This window comes from Aythya ferina, assembly GCF_964211825.1.
Source record: "Aythya ferina genome assembly, chromosome: 3".
Classification (NCBI taxonomy): domain Eukaryota; kingdom Metazoa; phylum Chordata; class Aves; order Anseriformes; family Anatidae; genus Aythya; species Aythya ferina.
Window position 1 is genome coordinate 27074100 of NC_140298.1, and position 12017 is coordinate 27086116.

General features: G+C 37.5%; 1 protein-coding gene across 8 annotated transcripts in view; it reads left to right on the forward strand.

Annotated features, from left to right (window-relative positions):
* Positions 1-12017, forward strand: part of CHRM3 (cholinergic receptor muscarinic 3) — a 278689-nt gene that overhangs the window by 247296 nt on the left and 19376 nt on the right. The gene's annotated exons all lie outside the window — the stretch shown is intronic.

A 12017-nucleotide genomic window follows, 5' to 3' on the forward strand; every position in this document is an offset into this window, starting at 1 on the left:
AATGTTATCCTAGAATTTCATGGAATATCAGTAAACGTTTTTACTCTCAGAACAACCATTGCACTTACCTGTACATTGCAGTCTGAGAATTGTGTCTGTAAGCTTCCAAAGTATGACTGGTTTCTTTTTGTGTCAGGGAATCCTTTGTGCAAACCTGCATGGTTACAAAAAAAGATGAGAGGAGCTTTAGGGATTCTGTTGAAGAGCCCTTGGGGATCTCAGATGGAGATACAGGGGCAGAGGAAAGAGGAAGAGAGACATTGGCAGCAAACTAAGAGGAGTGTTCAAGTGAAGGGGGCAGGCCACCCTCAGCACTTCTGCTTTTGCTTGTTTTGTTTGTTTGTTTTCCACAACCATCCTTGGCAGTTGGCACTCTATAAAAGGAATGGGAAGCTTTTAGGTTTTGTATATAGCATTTCCATTACCATCTAGAAAATGCACATATCATGCTAAATCAGTTGCTGTGAAAGAAGATAGTGCAAAATATCCTACAGCCCAGCTCCTGAGTTTATTCAAAGTATATATGGGATTTGCAGGTTTTGCTTCGTGTTGTACAGCTGGTGCAATTAAATTATTTTCCTCAGGCAACTGCAAGCATATATGTGAAAGAGAAATTTGGGGATGTAAATTGCTTCTTCCTCAGCGTTGCTAAAATCATATATAAGATTAGCTTGTTACTAACCAGGTGCTCAAGGCAGGAAGGACTGAAACTACAAAAAACTGCTGCCTCCTTACTTGTGCAGAGATGTGGTTCCAGCTGCTGCTTACCCTTTGTCAGATGTGAGGGATATCAGTGCTGAGAGTGGTACCCATTCCTTGAAAAGTAACAACGTGAGAAATGCCAGTTATTTCCCAAAACCAAACACACTTCTTGTGCCTGGGGAGGGGGAGTACTCTGGAACTATTTCTCAGGGTGCAAGTAAGGAATCTCTCTGCAGCTGGTGTCCTCATGAGGGGGGAGGGCTAACTGCGTGGTATAGGAGAGCACTGGTATTGCTTTAAATTAGAGGAATTTAGAATTCTAATTTTAAAGCACATAAAACTAATACATGCTGTAGTAGAAACTTAATGGTATATATATTGCATTGCTTACATAATAGTTGTAGTTGGATGACTACATGTAGTTTGATGTCATTGATTACTTTTCCTAATTATTTCCCATTCCACTCATACATTATAAAAATGGCTGTCAAAAATGTATAAAAATCTGGTGTGTATAAATGGTGCAAGAAAATGATGCCAGACATAAAAAAATGTGATAACTTTCATGTTTTAGTTTTAGGAATATTCCATAATCATTCAAAAGACATTTAACAAGAGCTGTAAGTGTATGCATGTATGTATACACATACTGTCACATGCATGTCTTCACTCCTAACTGATACGCCTAGCCTCGAGTAACTTGTCCCTGACAATAAACCACCTTTAGCAGGAGTTAAAGATGTGTCCTGAGAAAAAAGAGGCTCTCTTCCCAGCAGTCCCCATAGATGTACATACACGTGGATGTGTAGGATTGGTACTAATACCACCCATAATTAATATATTAAACTTTTCTCTCTTGACTCCTGTTATGATGCACTTTTAACTTTCCCAAACCTAATTGTTTAATCAAGTAAGATTGCATGCATTTATTTGTATAAATGGTAAATGGACAATATATTGATCCCTGGCAAGGGTCAAGCTTGTGATCTGTTTTGTACATATCTACTGCCAAACAAGAAAAGGGAAAAAGGAAGTTTGGCAGAAGAATAAGTTTTACTGAGGAATGATGTCTTCTTTCATTGCTTAGGAAGAAGTTGGTATATGCTTAACCAAGTTTTTGTTAAAAAATGATGTACTGATAATGCATCAAATTATGTTTCACTAAGTCCATGAACTAAGGCAGTGGGTGTAGTGAGGGGTGTTAATACTAAATCTGACATTCCTGAAGATGTTCTTGCACTTTTTAAAATGTTAGCGTGTAAGATCAGGCCTCAAAATAAATTGCTAGATGTGTGCTTCATACTCAAATTTTCAAAGGTGTTTTGTAGTTTTATTCCTATTAATGTAAGCTTAGAAACCAAACTTAAAACAAAGAATTAATGAAAAAAGTGGTATGTGTCTACATAACTGACAAAACTGACTCTTCTCTGGCAAACTTCTATTGCCATTGGAACTGGACCCAAATCCTACATGAGTATGAGGCTGCCTGAATGGGGTGCTTTCCCTCTGGGTGATGGAAGCTGGCAAGAGTGCAGTCATGCTTCTCCTCCTTGCGCTGCTTCCTACGCATGAGAAGTCTCATGTCTCTTTGCCACTGGCATTTGCAGAGGTCCATGATATGTTCCAAAACTTCCTGGAGTTCATCCTTTGTGCAAAGATGTTCCAGTATCAGATCAAGTCCCCATTTCTGTGACTCATTGTCCACAAGGGATCAGCTTTGGGCTCTCTACCTGCCACCAGCAGAGATGGCTGGATGCCAGTGTAGTGTTGCCTTGCAGAAATGTGGCAATCTGCGGAAAATACTTCTTTCTGGTTATAAAACACAGCTCCAACACAATGATCTGCCAAGCTGGCAAGGTTGCTAAATATGGGTGAGCAGGAATTTCAAGGACCTGAGCAGTTGCCTACAGTAGGAAACATGTTCTGTCAAAAAAATAAATAAATCAATTAAAAATTGCCACAATATTTGTAGCATTATCTTTCTTCAAAAGGTTAGCCATGTTACTCCTTTCTTCATTGCAAAAGGTTATCCATGACTTCTATTGTGGTGCTTGTTAAAACTCTGCTGGATTTTAAAATAAGGTTTTAAATCATTATGAAAGTATTTTTGATGTTTGCTTGGAAAGAGTAGTTTGAAGTGTTTGTAGAAAATAAAAAAAAATAAAAAATGAAAGCAATTAAAAACTCGTTGAGAGATCAGGAAATGAAAAATTAATTACAGTCTTCCATGTTCACTGGAACAGGCTCTGCAGGGAAGTAGTCACTGCAGCAAGCCTGTCGGAGTTTAAGAAGCTTTTGGACTGTGCACTTAGTCACATGGTCTAAAATTTTGGGTAGACCTGTGTTGTGCCAGGTGTTGGACTCCATGATCCTTATGGGTCCCTTCCAACTTGGGATATTCTATGATTCTGTGATTCATGCACTTGTAAATAATTAGTGACAATTCAAAATAATCTTGCCAATTAAAAAAAAAAAAAAATCAACTCAGTTGATAGATTTGTTGATAGAACTGAGGTACAAAACAGTTAAAAGCCAGGATCTTAAAACAACACTTATGAGAGTCTATAGTTTGATGTTCACCTTGAGACATCTTTGGTCTTGATGTTCTGAAATTATAAGCACTTTTTGTATACAACAGACAATAGCTCAGGGTGAAAACCAGCCTTAAAACTTTGAAAATTATATCATGAGGAACTTTGTTGCGAAGTCATATAATCATTGTCAGAACTAGAGAAAAAGACAAACAAACAAACAACAACAACAACAACAACAAACAGTTTGACTGCTAGTGTAGAACCCCCAGAAACCTGGGGCTTTAGAAAAACTTCAGATCCAGATAGTTATCTAAGGTTAGAAAGCTTTAGTTTTAATTATAATCCAAGTGAGAATTATGTGAATGAATTTGATTTATAGTTGTAGGACTCTACTTGAATTCCATACACCACATGTTCACAGTTTCTAATAACATATGTTATAATCAGCATACCCTTATAACTGATTCCGACACTGGCCAGCATTGTTAACTCCTGTATATCATATCAGAGATTTGTTTAATATCTTTGAACCATTGATGTTTTAATTCCTTTGACAATGGTTCTTCTAATTTCTTCAGATGGATCAAAAATGAGTGCTGTTGAACCAATCCTTCAGTTTGGGCAGGTGTATTATTTAGAGGACCAAAAGACACCCAGTGTCCTTTCATAGTTCAGCTTGCTCTCCTGAGCCTCCTTCACAGCCCTTTAGGTCAGTACTGCAGTAGTGATTGATAGAAAAATGCCTGATGCTTGGTACAATGTCTTTCAAAAAAGTGACTGAGAGAAATTCTACTTTGAACATACTAATGAGACTGTGTCTGCACCTCAGCAGAATAGCAAATAACTTCACATCTATAAGCCTTATAAGCGGAGCTGATCAGAAAGCTTCTGGTACAGTTATTTCCACTGCTAAATATGTTTTTCATGAAATAGAAGTGTTCCTTTGGAATATGGCAATTCTACTGAAATGTTAGATATGAGAAAGATGTCAAAATGCATTATGTACACTACTAATTAACTGATGACTATTTAAATATTTAAAACACTGTATGAAATTATCAAAGTAAAATGTTTTGACACTGCCTTATTTTTTCTGTGTTGTCAAAATGAAAGCCTTCTTGGATTCCAAAGCAAAACACACACACAAAAAAAAATAAGAATAAAATTTTAATTTGAACTATAGGCTTTTTATTCTAACCCCCAAAAAATAACAATTCTGAAAAAAAAAAAAAAAAAAAAAGGAGGAGGGGTTGGGAGGAGAAAGAGTCACATGCTCAGTTTTCTGTACTGAGCTGACACTACCATTCTATCAAATGATAGTTCTTCAAAGCTTTCTGTGCTCAAAGTCATGCTATTTCTACTTTTTTTTTTTTTTTTTTTTTTTTTTTTTTTTTTTTTAACGCTGATAAGTCCATATTTTGTTTTTGCAGTTTCGTGAAAGGTACTGGAAAACAACACCATAACTGGGAAAGTTGTTTGTCAGACTAATTTTAGAACTCTGGGTGCATTTTATCCTCACTTTGCCTGTAAGACACTCATTTATTATGGCCTCAGGGATACCTGGAAACCACACTTAACATTCACTGACATAGAAAATGACAACAGTCTTTAGTTGTAGTCAGTATTTTTTCCATGGGTTATACATCACCATTTTGAAGCTCTACCATCATCTGCAAAGTTATATGTAAATCAAATTGTAGGTGAAGCATCAAATAGCTGTGGTGCAAATCAACGATACTGATAGTCAGAGAGAAAACATTTTCCACTGAATGGCCAAGGTGGAGAAAGTGCTGGGGTCTGGAAGCAGCTGGGGTTCCTATAAGTTCAGGGGGTTTATTTCATTGGAGACATTAATTACATTGGAGGCCAATACCTTTCAGAAAACCTACTAAAATTGTGTGGGAGAGGTTTTTGAGGTGTTCGGGAGAACAATAGTTGACTTGGTATGATCTATTGAGTTCTTTGTTCAGTAGATCTTGTCTTGTCGTCCTGTGATCATGCAACAGCTAAGATGATTGGAGGACCCCCACCAAGATTCATGCAGTGGTGATGTAAGAACCAGCTGTATTTGGTTCCCCAGATCTGCATCCATTTGCTGTTTTGATGAAACTACTGTCAAATAGTCAGAAGAGGATGTGGCACTGAAGAATGGCTTCTTAGCATGCACATGTTGGCCAGCAGAGCCAGCCACTCACAGGAGCTGGTGCTGAAAGGGCAAAGCGATTGAAACGTAGTATGCGTTGTCAGGGCTAGTAAATGGTCACTGTTTGGTCATCAGGAAAAAGGAGTAACTTCTTCAGTTATTTTTTCAACAGATACCTTTTCCTCTAGTATTCTTTTCCAGCCTGTACTGAACTAGAGGAGAGGATCTGCAGGAGAGGTTAAGAAAATATAAAAACAAACCCCAAAAACTAGAGCAAGGTTAGTGCAGTAGACTGGTAGAAATATCATAGAATCATAGATGGTTTGTGTTGGAAGGGAACTTAAAGGTCTTCCAGTTCCACCCCCACCACCATGGACACTAGCCACCAAACCAGGTTGCCCAAAGCCCTTAATTACTTCCAGGGATGGGGCATCCATGACTTTTCTGACAACCTGTTCCAGTGCCTCACCACCCTCATAGTAAAGAATTTATTCCTCATGTCTAATATGCATCTACCCTCTTTAAGTTCAAAGCCATTACCCTTTGTCCTAGCACCATACTCCCTGACTAAGAGTTCCTCCCCAGCTTTCCTGTAGGTCCCCTTTAGGTACTGGAAGGCTGCTGTAAGGTCTCCCCGGAGCCTTCTCTTCTCCAGACTGAACAACCCCACCTCCCTCAGCCTGTCTTTGTAGGAGAGGTGCTCCAGCCCTTTGATCATCCTCATGGCCCTCCTCTGGACTCCAACAGGTCCCTGTCCTTCTTGTGCTGGGGGCCCCAGAGATAAACGCAGTGGTGCATATTCTCTACAAACATAGCAGTTTTAACTGAATTTAACAACATGAGTGTATGATGAATGTACTTAAATACTTTTCTGAATGAAGACCATATTTTAATTAGGACTACAAGTGTGAGGGTCACATCATGGGTGATCTCACCCACACTCCTATTTCCGCCAGACAATCCTCTTCAGAAATGGATTGTGCTTAACCTTGAAATTTTAAGGTTTTTATGGTTTTGTCCCCACAGCTCTGATCTGGATGGTGGTTTGGTTTGAATAACAATACAGTAGAACTGACCTATTGTCAATAACTGTTTTCTAAAATTGTTGCCAAAGGAAGACATATCAAAGTCTTGGAAGATATCTGTCAAACATGACTATGGGTATAAAAGTATGTGGGAATCCTGCATACAGTCGAAAACCTGTGGAAAACAACCATTGAGCAATATAACCATAAATTATTTTTTGACAATACTTGAAATATTCTTAGAGTGGCAGGTCTGTACAAGACAGCAAACACAACCTGTGTTATATATATGTATATGCATATATATACACACCTATATATCGCACAGTACAGCTGCACAACAAGCCTGCATGCAAACTTCTGCTTGCAAATGATTTATGCATTCTATATAAACAAGAGTGTAACTGTAAATTGTAAACTTGACAGACCAAGCAAGATCCTTGTGACCTGCAGAGGTTGTACGGACGGCAACAATGGTGCAACTCACTTTGTCCACAGGCCAGAGCAGAGGACATAGGTAGGGCTGGGCTGCGGAGCACTCAGCTGAATGTTTTCCAGTGCTCGGGATGGTTCACAGTTCCCTGCACTCAGGCTGGCTGTCATTCATCCATTCCCTGGCTGCTGCACATAGTTCAGAATTAAACCATTGCTATTTGTCCAGTGGTGAATTGCAACGTCGTCAGTTGTCCTCATCATTCCCTGGTTCCAGGAAAGCTAGTGGATATATATTACCAGTTCTTTTTCTTTCTTTCTTTCTTTCTTTTTTTTAAGAGGAAAAAAAAAAAAAAAAAAAAAAAAGGTAGTTTGTTATGTATATCCCTCGTTTACTTTATGTTGGCTTGCACAGAAGGGCAAATCTCACCCAAGCGTATAGAAAGTAACAACCCTGCAGATCATTTTTTCCTGCTGGGTGGCTAAAACATAGAATACATAGCAAACACTTGTGGTGCATTATATCTTGCATGCAGTTTTGATGCAGTTTATTAATTAATTTTTTTCAGAATCCATTTTGTAAGCTACAACTCTAAACTTCATAGGGAAAAAACAACAGATATACCATAAACAGTATAGGAAAACAAAACAAAACAAAACAAAACAAAAAACAACCATAGGCAGTATAAGCAAGCATATTTGGAAATGTTTGTTTCCTGTTGATTGGATTTTCAAAGACATAAATGTCATCCTTCATTTACTATAAGCCAGACTTAATACTGTTTTTGCAGGAAACAAACAAACAAAATATAATCCTTCTTTGCTAATTTACAAGTTATAACTTCTTTGCATTTGTGAGTTATAAGAATAAATCACAGTTAAGAATAATAGGCTTTTACATCCATTTTGCATGGATGGAAATGAATACACAAGCCAAAAGATAAAATGAGAGGGCAATGGAAATTTGCAGAAAAGTCATATTAACACAGATATGAGGAACTTCCCAAGTTTATGTGTATTTAGAAGGCAATAGGATGAAGATCTTATGGCAAATAAAAATTTGATTAAAAAAGAAAACAGTTTGTTACTTAAAAGGCTGAATCCAAATCTATTAAGAGCGTGATAGTGCACAGCAGCCTGGAGGTGGAGAACTCCAGTTCTCCAGCAGAAGTCATGAGGACAGAGAGACAAGGAAGCCTCTGGACACCCAGGACTGTCTGCACTCGGTGGAGTTTCTCATGGAAAAACTTTTCTAGGTTACATTTCAGGCATTATTAGTTAATAGGAGGCAGATAGAGATTTTGCAAAGTCCAATAAAATAGAGCTAATAAGTACCAATTCTTAATGCAGATGACGGCAACATTCATGTCACAGTCCTCAGTGATCTTAATTTCTCCACTAAGTTTACTTGCACTATTCATGTCTGTGCTACTGAACTGAGCACAGGGAATAGAATCAGGGTCCTATTGATTCTCGGACTGACTAGCAAGATTGCAATAGCATCACTGGGGAGCTGTGAAGGTACTGCTATTCCATTTGCATTTCTCAAATAAATTTTATCTAGATAGGCAAACTAAGGTTTGATATTTACCTGGCATTAAAAAATTAAAATTAAAATTAAAATTAAAATTAAAATTAAAATTAAATAGGTACTATCTATTTCCTATTAGCTTCTTCTGAAGGTGCAAATGTGTCTTAAGGAGTATTTCAGTTGGGATTTGGTTATTGCTATTAGAAAAATTGATTTTATACCTGTTAATAAAAATAAGAGACTGAAGTGCCTTCCAGAATGACTGCCATTAGAAACAGAGACCAATGTAACCTACAGACGTCTTCAACCTTGCAGCACTGCTTCTGTGTGTGTACACGCACATACATGAGACTCTGCCTTAGCATATACAGTGAAAGATGTTTGAGTAGGTCTTTTTTTGGCATGTGAACAGTTTTTAATAATTTCAGGGGAAGCACAGTGATTAGTTGATTTATTTGGAAATTTCTTCATATTTTAGATGAAAAGAAGTAGCTGCCTAATTCTAAAAGAGAGAAGAACCTCATTCCCGTCCAATTCTAATATGCACTTACTAAACCATAAAGTGATCTGAATTTGCTTGCATTTCACTTCTGTCAATTAAAGTTAAGTGGACATTATATTGAAAATTGCTTAATGGAAAAAATCTGCCTTTAAGTAACCTTCTAATAGGGAAATTATTTTTATAGATTCACCAGATTTGCAATGAAGACATTCCTATTTTATATCAATGCAGATTTTTTGTAATAACAGTTACAAGTGAAGATCATGATATAAATATTAATCAGACTGGGTGATGGTTGAGTACTTGATGCAGCCAAGAAGACGAATATATGCAGTAAAGGGAAATCCACACAGGTTCTCCAGTTACTGCTAAAATGAGGCATCCCAGAGGCCAACCCTGTGTGCGTGCTTATCACTTATCCCCATCTGGTTTTTTAGCAGTGCTGATTTTCTCTCTGCCAGTATCTTGAGATTATGTCTGGTGCTTGCTGCCTCTGACTAGAGGCAAGGCACTCTGAGAAGTGCAATCAGCAGAGATTCAGTCACCCAGACTCATGGCTTCCAGGTTTAATCTCCTGGTTTTCTGGTTGGCTTGATTTCTGCCAATAAGCTTCAATGAATGAATGAAGAACTCTATCAAATATCACTGATACTCTCAAGTGAACTCTGACCTGCAATGTTGTGAGGGCCATTGCTAGGAAGATAATGTGGCATTTTCTGCACAGCATCCCAAGCCAGCAGTGTACCTGGATGCATTGCAGCCAGCTGAAAGCACAGCGGAGTCTGAGTTTGGGAGCTTCTTTTTGCTTTACAGAGTAAGAGGAGTGAGAGCCTTTGAAACTGTATTAAATTACTTAATTGGGAAAAAAAATAATTAGAAGTTGCAAAGTGTATTGAAATAAACTCAATGTGAGATCTTGAACAATAGAATAACGGGTAATAACTCCAATTAAGTCAGTATTTCTTGTTTCCCAACTCTCACTTTTTTATAGGTAGAGCACATGTTTTGATTTTTAGTTCTCAGATTTTATTTTTTTTTATATTTAAAAAAGTAAAAACAAGGATTGGTGGGTATAGAGATTCTGGAGAAAAATTAATTCATCTAGGTCCTATACTTTGAAAATTATTTCAAATAGCAAAAAGCCATGTGGCTTATTACTCCTTGTGAATAAGGTCATGGGTATGGAACAGCAATGGGACAACAGAAACTTATTTCTGCTGACACTGCATTTCAGAAATTGTTTCCTATACTACACTGATGAACTTCTTCTTTATTTTTTCCCTTGTCTGATACAATTTATATCTACCTTGGCAGCAAGTCATTTCCTCCTATTAGTAAATGAGTGCTAGAGCGATAAAGGACAGATGAAAGGGCAGAAATGCACAAGTGCCATCAAATCCCTCAACTTTGCATTTTAATATTCTACAGCTGCAGATAAGGAATGTTTCCCTTGCAGTTGAAAGCACAGCCAGTGTGGGAGTATTAGTAGGTTTGCATGAATCCTAAAGGCTTGCAGTTTATTTGTATTCTCTAATGAACCAGAGCTTGGAGGATACCGACTGTATGGATACATTTTCAGCCGAAAACATTCTCAGTCAGGAATAAAGATAATGGAGAGGGATTGATGGGGAAGCAGAGACACTTGGAAAAGCAAGCTCAGATCAGAACAGGCCACAGTGACATTTATGTGCTCTTCTCCGTTTCAAAAGCTAAGGTAAATATTAATACATAGCAGAGTGACTGTCATTCAGAACTGTCCCTCGTGGATACATTTTGCCTCTTGAAAGTCTTGCCAGCTCTCTGGCAACAATTAATACCATTAAGTGTCAATACCTAGGTTAACATTACCTTCTTCAAGATTAGGCTTTGAATTTCCTATATGAATTCATAATTTATCTCTAGTCTCAGTAGAAACCTATCTAAACCAGGATGGATTTGATGACCAGGGATCAGATTTTTGGAAAAACAAACAAACAAACAAACAAACAAAAGAACCACTACAGATTCTGGATCCTAAATGCCTATTCAAAGTCAGTAGGTACTTTTCAGTGACGGATAGGTACCCCAGTGCTTTATTTTTCAGTAATGATTAAATTAGAAAATTTATTTTTGGCACACATTATTGAAAGTGACATGGAAACCCAGCACCATTTTGATAATGAATTCACAATAAGGCAAAAAATATAGAAAAGCCTGCTGTGTGCTATACTCATGATAGGGTGATTGAGTACAATCCTTCATACTCAGTGGTGTAGGTGCAAAGTAAATAATAAGTGTCCTCAGATGCCATTATACCTGAGCTAATGCACCTAAGATTTTCCCCCACTGTGTGCATTTCCAACCTGATATAATGGAGTTTGTCACTACTGGCTTTCCTATGCACAAGGTAGCTAGTTCTGACCTGATGTAGGCCAAACGTAATTTTAAATGATGAAATAATGCATATTTTAATGATGATAAATAATGTATATTACTGTTTTAAAACAGTTATATTGAGAGACCAGACAAATATTGATCCTTATCTCACCTCTCAGAATTGCTAATATTGGTTTGATAAAAAATTCTAAATGTATATTTCTCCCCAAAACATTGTTTTGGCTTTGCAGTCCTAAGGAGCAGAAGTCCATTTGGCATAAGTAGTTTGCCTCTGAAAAGAGACAGCAACCAATGATTATGGATTCAGTTTAGAGCAGGATGGGGATGCTGAGCTGCCTCATCTCTGATAACCCCTTAAACATTGCTTCCAGCTGTTTTACTGTTGCATCAGCATGTCATTGTTCAGCCCCTCTGGTAAGAGTATGTTTCAGTGACAAGGGTTCTGTATTTTTATTCACAGCTGTCGTTCAATTTACTGTTACAAATTCAAATTAGTCTTCTTGTGCCACAAGGGAAACAATTATCCTCCTGTTATTTGTGAACTTATCCTAATATGTCTTCTTTGAAAGCTCATACTATTGAAACAATTTGGACAGAGTTAATGTGGGAATATAACCAATACTGGAGAAAAGGCAAGCCTTTAAGGCGGAGGCAGGTGGACACCCAGTTTATACTTTTTTTTTTTTTTAATTTATTTTGCTTGGAGGTTCTTGTATTTTGTGCTCTTGAAAGTCTATTTATCATTTTTTAGAAAGAAATGTCAAGAGTTCTA